Raw genomic sequence first — 10467 nt, forward strand, 5'->3', positions numbered from 1 at the left:
TTGGTCAAGGCCTAGGCCCAAATCAAAAGAGAGAATGGACCCGAAGAGACCCTAGAAGATTTTGTCATCAAAAGAGGAAAGACAATCCTCAAATTGCTGGACAATCCTATCGAGTTCGAGCGCTATGACATATAAAGAAAAATCATCAAGCTGAGGCTGACTGTCCTAGCTACCTGATTATCTTGGCATCTTCGTCGCTAGCATTGTCGTCAAGGAACAAGCCCAAGCATATATGAGACGAGAGGTCATATAAATAGATAAGTGCCATACCTGTGGAGGTTGCAACTTAATCATTTTTTTGTCCTATTGAACATTTCATTTGTGATTTAAAATATTAGAGTGTGTAAGACATGATATCACACCGATGCAATTCTTTATGCCAGTTAAATCAGTATAGATATTCAATTTTCAACTAACGACCTGAAACATTCATGCATCGAAACAATATAAAAATGATGAAGACAACAAAAATAATCTATTGGCTTAGTGGTTTGAGTGCCCCTAGTTCCTTTGGAGTTCGAAGATATAGTCTCAACATAGACATCTTTTGAATTTTTATTTATTTAACCTCTTAATACTTACCTTTAAAAAAAAATCTCTCTCAATTTATAAACATTTTATGCTTCAATTACTTTTATACATATTTAGTAGCATTCACGTTTCAACTACCTTCAAATGAGGATGTTCAAGGTCGAGGAGGTCAGTTTGATTTTTTTGGTCCAAACTCCTCTCTTTTTGAGATTCAAATGAATTGGAACATGTGTAATTCATCAAATAGAGAAGTTCAACGTCGGTCAAGGTCGAGGTCAACTAGGTGAGTTTGGCCTAACCCAAACTCCCTTCTTCCACATTTAATTGGTCCTGGGAGCGATTTTCTAGCTCTAATTTCGTCATTTGTTTTATTTTGATAGTTCGTGAACTCGTGTAACGTTGATTAGATTTTCTAATTCAAATCTATCCATAACATTAAAAAAAATATAATAATAAATGTCAAAGCAAACATAACTTAACTGACATATGATATAATAATATATTCATTCAACAAGTGAGAAATTTATGGCATATCCTTTTAAGTTGATGGATGAGCAATCATCATAAGCAAGATATATTCCCATTTCATCCATATAATAATAGATTCCTTTTCCTTTTTCCATAACTTTGCTTGACCATCCATTATTCTTTTATCTTCTATTAATCATCACTATTTTCTCTTTCTTTTATCCCCACCCTAAGGTTAGCCTAACTTGTTCATCTATATATTATCATCATTTTTTCAATAAGAAAATCCTCACTCTTTAGTTAATGACACAATTTGGGCCCCTCACCCTATAAAGGCTACAATTATGAACTAAAAACCTATTTACTTAGCTAAACTATATTTATATATATATATGGAATTAGTTGTAGAAATATAGTTTCATATGACGTGCAAAGTTTTTTTTTAGCATGGTAGGAGTAGATGATTCTAACAACAGACCCCTTGATTGTTAACATATATCGTATAAAATTTTAGGTAAAATATATATAGAACTAATAGTACGATGTACATTTAAAGAACTAGTAAAGATGACTCAATTATAAAATTGTAAAAATAGCTTAATTGAAAATGACCCTCTAAAATTCATCATATAATTCTAAATCACAATAAAATAGGTTAGTTTTAAAATTTCAATTGGCAAAAGGCTGCACCCTGTTACAAAATTTCCTTACATAGGGAGGACCATTCTTCAACTCTATAATTTGGAACCAATAATTAAACCTAATTATTAAAGAGCAACTCATGACTTTTCTCATTTCTTTGTATTTATGAGTTTGATTATTGTTTTTTTTTTTGTTTTTTTTAAACTTAAAAGTAGAATGAAATTGCAATTTTTTTTCTGATTATTTACAACTAATGATGAGAGCCGTCATCTAGCCCTTTTAAGATTTAGTGGAGCATATTTCTCATGCTACAATGGACATTTTTGATTTTTCAGAACCCTAATAATTAAAGTTGAAAATTATATAAGTTTTTAATTAACTTTATCATATATATATATATATTTGTTTAATATTAAAAATCCCAACAGTTTTGCTCAAAAGTTGAGCTAACATTAATTAGTGTATATGGTTTGACATACTTTCTGATTCAAACATTTTTTTTAAAAAATATTTCAATTAAAATCCTTCTCTTGGTTAAAGTTTCTAAATGATTTAAATCCTAAGTTATTTAGTTGCAATTATCTAACTGTGATACTACAAATACTAAATTACCATAAAGAGATTTTGATTCTCTGGCAACAACTTTTTGGACAATCAACTTCATAGTAGTTTTTTCTTAAAATAAAATTAATTGTAAACCAATTTGATTAGGTCAAAAATAATTTTATTTTATTTGTTACTGAACATACTCTATGAGTCCTCTGATTTCACTTAAAAAAAATTAATCCAAAAACACTCTCATTAAAAAAATATATATAATAGTGTTGAATGAGAAATTTTGGACTAATCACAAAGTGTTATGTCATTTACCAAATCAATGATAAAATTACAAATAATTGAATTTAAGATCAATTAAAAGTTGACATGTGTCCCAAATTGAAATTGAAGACATAAATTAGCGAATCCTGATGTTGCCATTTTCTTTCGTCTTATTGGATTAAATTAACTATTTTGGTCTAGTTGAATATTAAGGTTTGGACTAAAGTCAAATTCGGCCGAAGAATGAGTTTGATCAAAATATCAAATAAGACCCAAATCCAATTAGTTGGACTAGGTCTATCAACCAATCAAGCCAAAGCCCACAAAGACCACCTAAAAATTCTAAAAATAGAAGAGTTCTATTCATTTGTACGGATTAGAGATTTTACATTCCATGCACCTAGAGAGAATTCACCCAACAATCATAATACTTACCAACTCCAGAAGCTGACCACGAAGACTTTATTTTGATACATTCTAAATTGTTATGTTTAACAATGTTTTTATGATACATTTTCTATAGAGTGTAGCTCATCGCCTCTCTCACTTCTAAAGAAAGCATATTTTATAAGAATTATATATAATTATTAACATCCAGTAATTACTTAGACATTTAAAAGGATTCGATCAAACCTAATAAGAAGAAGAATAAACAGTAATCTAATCTTTATTTTACTATTTCCATGCACATGGTAACTATAGTTTTTTTTTAATAAATTAATTGTAAAACCAATTTCATTAGTTAAAAAATTATTTAAAAGAAAAAAAAACTTTTGATCCTCCAAAAATAACTTAGAGACCAATTTGATTAGTTAAAAAAATTATTTAAAAGATTTTATTTTGACTTTCCAAAAATAACTTAAAAAATTAATCCAAATGCACTCTAATTAATAAGAATTTTGATATAATCTAATACATGTTGTTGAGATAGAACTTCTTTACATATATTAAACTTGAATTGCTGAAATGTAGATATGTATGTTTATTTTAGGAAGGAAAATGTTGATAAATTATTGACTTTTGTAGCTAAAGTTGTAGAGGGATTGACATTTTTGTGAAGGCAAAGTTGTAGGGTCCCTTGTAGAGCCAACAACTACATTTTAAATAAATGAGTTTTAACTGCCCCTCAAGTAATTAACTCAACAGTTCCAAATATTTAATAGGACTAGTTATGAGTTCAAACGATAGTTAAGTTTTACTTTTCTATATAAACTACCAAAACTATTGGTCGAAGGTATGCCTATATATCCTACTACTTTCTATAATCAAGTTTACTCACATACTTAAGACTTACTTGAGCGTCAGAGTGTGTGTGGCTTGATACCACATCGATGTTCATTTTCTTTTTTTTGTAGGGTAGTAAAAATAATTTTTTTTCTTAAAAAAAATTCATAGTTGATCAATTTTTAGTAGCAAGTCTAACTATGGTCTAATATAAATAATGACAAGTATATAAAAACAAAAAGCATAGATAACGTTCGTTTAGCCACTCTACGGTTGATCCATTTTTTTGGCGGTCTAGCATGAATAATGACAAGTAGATAAAAACAAAAGGCATAGATAATGTTCGTGCAAATATCAATTTATACTCCTAAACTTTGGGGGTTATATCAATTTAAACTCTAAACTAAGAATTGTATCAATTTAAACCTTAGACTTTAGGAGTTGTATCAATTTTAATCTTGAACTTTGAGAGTTGTATCAATTTAAACCCAAACTAATAATTGTATCAATATAGATCTTGAACTTTTATAATTGTATCAATTTAAATCTTGAACTTTCATAAACATATCAATTTAAACCCTGAACTTTCATAAGTGTATACAAATAAAACATAATAAAGGGTTTAAGTTGATACAATTATGAAAGTTCAAGGTTTAAATTGATACACTTATAAAAGTTCAGGGTCTAAATTGATATAATTATTAGTTTGGAGTTTAAATTGATACAACCACCAAAGTTCAAGATTTAAATCAATATAATTATAAGTTTAGGGTTTAAATTGATACAACACCCAGAGTTCAGAAAAATAGATTGATATTTTAGTTTACCTATTCTTTTGTATCACATTACGTTAAATCATCACTCGTTAATTCAATCAATTTATTAAGATGGTATATAATTAAAAAAATATTGCCAATAATATAAACTTGTTAGGATAAAAAAATAAAAGTTAAAACACCTATTGAAAAGCTTTGAAAATTTGAAAATTAAGTAGAAAAGACAAAAGTTGAAAGTAAATTATAGTGTACCCTAGAAGGAGAAAGAAAAGATATTTTTGCACATGTATGTATAGATAAGCCCAAAGATTAAGCCCATGAAACCCAAATGCTTGCTTTCCAAATGCCATTTTTTCACCAAAGAAAAAGAAGCCCTTTAACTTTGATCAATATAAGAAATATTAATATAAAGTTCATGGTTTTATGACACTAATTTGGATTTCCTATATCATTATTTTGGAAAAATACATTTTTTTTATGTAAATAAATAATAGATAGTCATTCACATCAGCTATATAATATTTAAAAAAGAAAAAAACTCAGTTTCATTTAGTTTTTGAATTTGAAAATTAAGCTTATAGACAGTACTTCCACCTCCAAATTTCTTCGTTTGTTATTTACTTTTTACCAATGATTTAAAAAATCAAGCGAAAATTTGAAAATTACAAAAAAAAGTTTTTAAAAATAAAAATATTTACACTTTATAGCAAAAAGTTCAAAAAGTACAAAACACTTTTGGAACTTTTGCTATAAAGTGTAAATATTTTTTTGGATTTTTCTATTGATAAGAATTTTTCTTTTTAAAATGTAGTTTTTATTTTTGGAAATTGGCTAAGAATTCAACCATTGTACTATGGAAATCATTGTAAAAAATTGAGAAGAAATAGACTTAATTTTCAAAAAAAAAAAAAAAAAAAGTAATGATTACCAAACGAGACTTAGTGATTTTAAAAAATGATTAAACAAACCTTTACACATTCATTTATTTGAAGTCTTAGGATTATTATGTAAAATAGTCTAAATTTTGAAGTATTTTTGCATCGATTTTAATTAACATAATTTTTTAAAAAAATTATTGGTGTCAATTTTTTCTGCAAACTATTTAAGAATAACTTTATATGAAATATCTTGATTTATTTTTGAGATCCCATCCGAATGAGAGGAATCCTGAGGATATAAAAATATAATTAAGACATGTTTAAAAGGATTGAAAGTTACTCTCTATACCAACAATGTTTGGAGGCTCAATCATAGGAACTCCAAAACTAAGCCTTCTTTGCTTGGAGCTACACCATATTGGGTGATCTCCTAAGAATTTTCCTAGGAAGCACATGGGTGGAGATAAAACATACTTAAAGAACCCTTTTTGAAGCTGTAACAAAGAAAGATTTGAAAGATTGGATGTAGTAGTATCATAGTTTTTTTTAAAGGAGTAATATTATAGTTAATTGTAGGCTATAATGGTTGAAAATACTACTATTCTAAAATGGTTTAGAAGTTGCAAGATTCAAGGGAGGAGAGGAGAACAAAACGATGAAGATGACGATTGGAGGCGTTGGCATGGGTGGCCGGAGATGATGAAGAAACTGTTGGGATTGATATCCTAAATCTAGTGTATCTCGTGATTTGTAGTTTTGTTAACAGAAATTATTTATCTAATAAAATCAGAGATATTTTATTTGACATTTAGACATCATTAATTCAGTCTAAAAAACTAAGATCCAAGGTTATATGATGTCATTTGAACAATATGTAGTTGACCTATGGATGGTTCATGTATAAGTAATTGAAGAAATCGAATTCTCACGAAAGCGTGTGAAGACCTTGCATTTTGACATTCGTTTTTATGGAAACAAAAACAGTAAAATAAAACATGCATTTGTAGAATAAACATTCAAACAAAATTATAAGCATGTTAGAAAAGAGGAAGAAGAGAAGAAATCAAAACTCACCTTTGTGATTCTTCTAGCTTTCCTCTTCTACTATTATCAACGATCTCGAACTTCTCCAATGAAGAAGGACACGACCAACAAAGTTACCTTGCTATTCTCTAAGATTCCAAAGGACTCGAAAGAGTGGTCTCTAAGAACTTTTGAGGAGGAAAATGATAAAGAATTTTTAGAGAGAAGTTAGAGAGAAGGTAGAGGCTTGGAGGCTAGGTTTTTGTATAATAAAAACATCTTTCCCTAAATGAGCTATAAAGAATATATTTATATGAAGAAAGGTGTTAACCCCTTCTCCAAGAATTTCCCTTTATACCCTTAGTGCTAATTAATTGAATAACTCATATTTAAAATTAATACATTAATTAATTAACCATATATTAAATCATATTTAATATACATTTACTCAATTACCATAAATATCATATATTTATACTAACCTCCAATCTCCATTATTTCTTAATCAATTAATTAACCATTAATTAATCAATTAAATAACTATATTAAATCATATTTAATATGGAGTTAATTAACATATAAATATCACATATTCATATGTGTGTATCTCTTAATGAATCCAATCTATATAAATCTAATATTTGAATCTTATTCAAATATATCCCTCTTGCATAATTTGGATTATAGATCAAAACTATAATTAACCATTATATATTAATCTCATTAATAAAAAGTTCCCTCATTTGATTTGAGCAATTTAAATCATTCCTCATTACTATCCTTTAGTGAGCTAACAAGGGGAACTTATGGACCTACAGATTAAAAGCTCCAATGATATGAGATTAATTGATTAAACTCCTTTAATCCAAAAAAGCAATATAAATTAATTACTGATCACTCCACTAAAGACCGATAGCTGCACTTTTCGCATTGTAGATATATTTTTGTGTCCATCAATATAATCAATCAATAGAGCAATGACCCTTCATAAATGCTCATAATTATAGCAGGGTCAAAATACCATTTTACCCCTTCAATTACATCTAACTTCTTAAGTACCACTGATTCCTCTAATGAACAAACAGTTTATAGTCCAACTATAAACTAACACCTCCCGGGCCAGTGAGAGGTTTAGGCTTCATTGTTCAAGACCCGGAACCAGTTATTAAGGGAACAACTTATCTACTTTCCCAAGAAATGAGAAGGATGTTGGGATTGGTGTCCTAAATCTCTTTGTAATCTCGTAGTTTGTAAACTATGTATAAACATATTGTTGTTAATAAAATAAATGTTATTTTATAAGCATATACTCAATCCAATAAACTAAGATCTGGTTATTTTATGTAATTTAAACAAGTATATAGAGACATACAAGTCGATTTTGTTTAAATAATAACTTAAAGAGTTTGTAGTAGATGGATAAGGCTGGGTACCTTATCTTGGTGACACTACGAATACAACCCTCTTTGTAGGTGTTACAAGTGTTGCAAAGTGCTACAAATGATCTGATCCTGATCATTCATGTGGAGACATGTGAGCGGGGGTATCCTATACAAAAAGTTTGTATAAGACTGGACCATGAAATGATTAGTCTCTTTATATAACGCCGTTAATAATAGAGACTTACATTTCACTAGGATGACCATAGATGACATGACCTGAATCCTAAGTGAGTTGTGAACTCCTGCTCATGAAGGCAGTTCTTTGTTTGTATGGGTGAGAGTGACCAGATTGCCAACTCAACAAACCTACCATTTTGGGGATTCGTCTGACTGTGGAGCTGGGAACACATCTACACAAGAGGGAATTCATTCATTCCCTGATGCAGGGGCAAGTAGATAAATTGCTCCCTTAAGGGCTGATTCTGAGTCTTGAACATAGTGGTCACACCCTCTCCTAGACCGAGAGGGACTTGGTTATAGTTAGACTATGACTTATTATTCATTAGAGGGATCGGTGGTACTTAAAGAATTAGATGTAACTACAAGGGCAAAATGGTAATTTTGGTCCAGTTGTACTTACGATCAATTTGTGAAATGTCATCGCACTATTGATTGGTTATATCCAATGGATACAGAAATTTATCTGTAGTGCGAAGAGTGCAGCTGTCGGTCTTAATGGAGTGACCGACAGTTAACCGATGTTGGGTAGTTTAATTAATTATCTGAGTACTATTGGAGCTTCAATCTGCAAGTCCATAAGGTCCCCTATGTAGCTAACATGGATTTAATTGAGAATTATTTTTGAATTAATTTGAAGTGTTCAAATTAATTGAGGGGATTAATTATATATGATATAATTAAATAAATTGATTATATATGTGATATAATATAATGTATTTGATACATGATAATTTAAGGAAATATGAGAGGAATTTGAATATGATTCAAATACTAATTATATGAATGAAATTCATGTAATTAAATTTAATATATAAATGATTTATATTGAGAGGAATTAAATATTTGGATATGATCTAAATATCGATTAAATGGAAGAGATTCATATAAGTGAATTTAATATAAATGTGATTTATATTAAATGCCATGTACTATTGAGAGAAGATAAAATCTATAGGTTCTGTTGTATTTGATGCAATATAAAACTATAGGCTATATGTTATATTTGATATAACATATAATGTATATGTATAATAAAGTAGTCATTATATATATAATGATTACTTTAATTTACTATTATTTTATATTTATTATTATCAATTTAATTGAAATTAATTAAAGGGAAGGAGTTACAACTCTCTCCCCTCTATTCTCTCAGTTAATTTACTTGGGATGTGGTTGGAGATTCATCTTCTTCCTTAATATAAGAAAAAGTTCTTCTCATTCCTCTCTTCCTCTCCATCTCCTTTCCCTCTTCCAAAGATTCAAGCAAAGTCCACAACTCTTGCTTGAATCCTTTATCCCGAGAGAATGCAGAGGGTTCTCAAGTGGTGGTGTCCCTTTTTTAAAGAAGGAGATCCACGTGGAGAAGGTGATCCGTTCGTGTATTGTTCGAGGGAGTTCTTGAAGAAAGGATTCTTCAAAGGTAAAGGTTTCTGAAACCCTAAGTATTTTTTTAAAGCATGCTATAATTTAAGTAAATGCATATTTTGCTCTTGTTTTACTGCAAAATTTATATTCAATGAAAAATGAAATTTTTGGTCGATCTTGCTTCCCCTTAAGGATCTTTTTTGAAAATTTTCTTCAAAAGAGTGAATTCTATCTTGTGTAGCTCCATTCCAACTCCCTAATTAGACAAATCCTCAAAATGGTAGGCTTATTAAGTCGACTATCATGGCCACTCTCACCCATACAGATCAAAGGACTTCTGACATAAACAGAAGTTCACAACTCACTTAGGATTAAGGTCAAGTCTCCTATGGGTATCCTAGTGAAATATTAGTTTCTTCAAGTAACGGTGTTATAAAGAGAAACTAATTATTTTGTGGTCCGATCTATGTATAATCTCCTTTATACAAGATACCCCCAATCATGAAAAATATGGTTCATATTGTTTGTAACACTTACATCTCATGTAACAATTACAAAGTGGGTCATATTCGTAGTGTTACTAAGATAAGACACCAACCCTTCATCTATTCATTGCAGACTTTTTAGTTATTATTTGAACATGAATTATCTGTATGTCAACTATATACTATTCAAGTGACATCATATAACCTTGGATCTTAGTTTATTAGATTGAATTACTGCAATCTAATTGTCAAATAAAATACCTATAATTTTGTTAGATAAATAATTTGTGTTAACAAAACTACAAACCACGAGATACACTAGATATAGAGACATCAATCCTAACAATAATAACCTAAAAGGTCTGCAGTAAATGGATGAAGGTAGGGTGCCTTATCCTAGTAACACAACGGATACGACCCACTTTGTGATTGTTATATGAGATGTAAGTGTTACAAACAATATGAACCATATTGTTCATGTAAAGATATGTGAGTGGGGGTATTCTATATAAAGGAGTTTATATATAGACCGAACCACAAAATAATTAGTTTCTCTTTATAACACCATTAGTTGAAGAACACTGGGATGATCATAGGAGACTTGACTTTAATCCTGAATGAGTTGTGAAAT

At 29.3% G+C, this 10467-nt stretch overlaps 1 long non-coding RNA gene across 1 annotated transcript; it reads right to left on the reverse strand.

The window, feature by feature from the left end:
• On the reverse strand, positions 1-6620 carry LOC150037995 (uncharacterized). The gene is made up of 2 exons (XR_016527497.1): positions 6413-6620; positions 1-270 (listed from the first exon to the last, which is right to left on the reverse strand). It is a non-coding gene; the product is annotated as an uncharacterized LOC150037995 (long non-coding RNA).
• Between the last annotated feature and the right edge of the window lie 3847 nt (positions 6621-10467).

The sequence above is a fragment of the Benincasa hispida genome, chromosome 2, assembly GCF_027475165.1.
Source record: "Benincasa hispida cultivar pf3 chromosome 2, pf3_genome.v1.1, whole genome shotgun sequence".
In the NCBI taxonomy this organism is placed as follows: domain Eukaryota; kingdom Viridiplantae; phylum Streptophyta; class Magnoliopsida; order Cucurbitales; family Cucurbitaceae; genus Benincasa; species Benincasa hispida.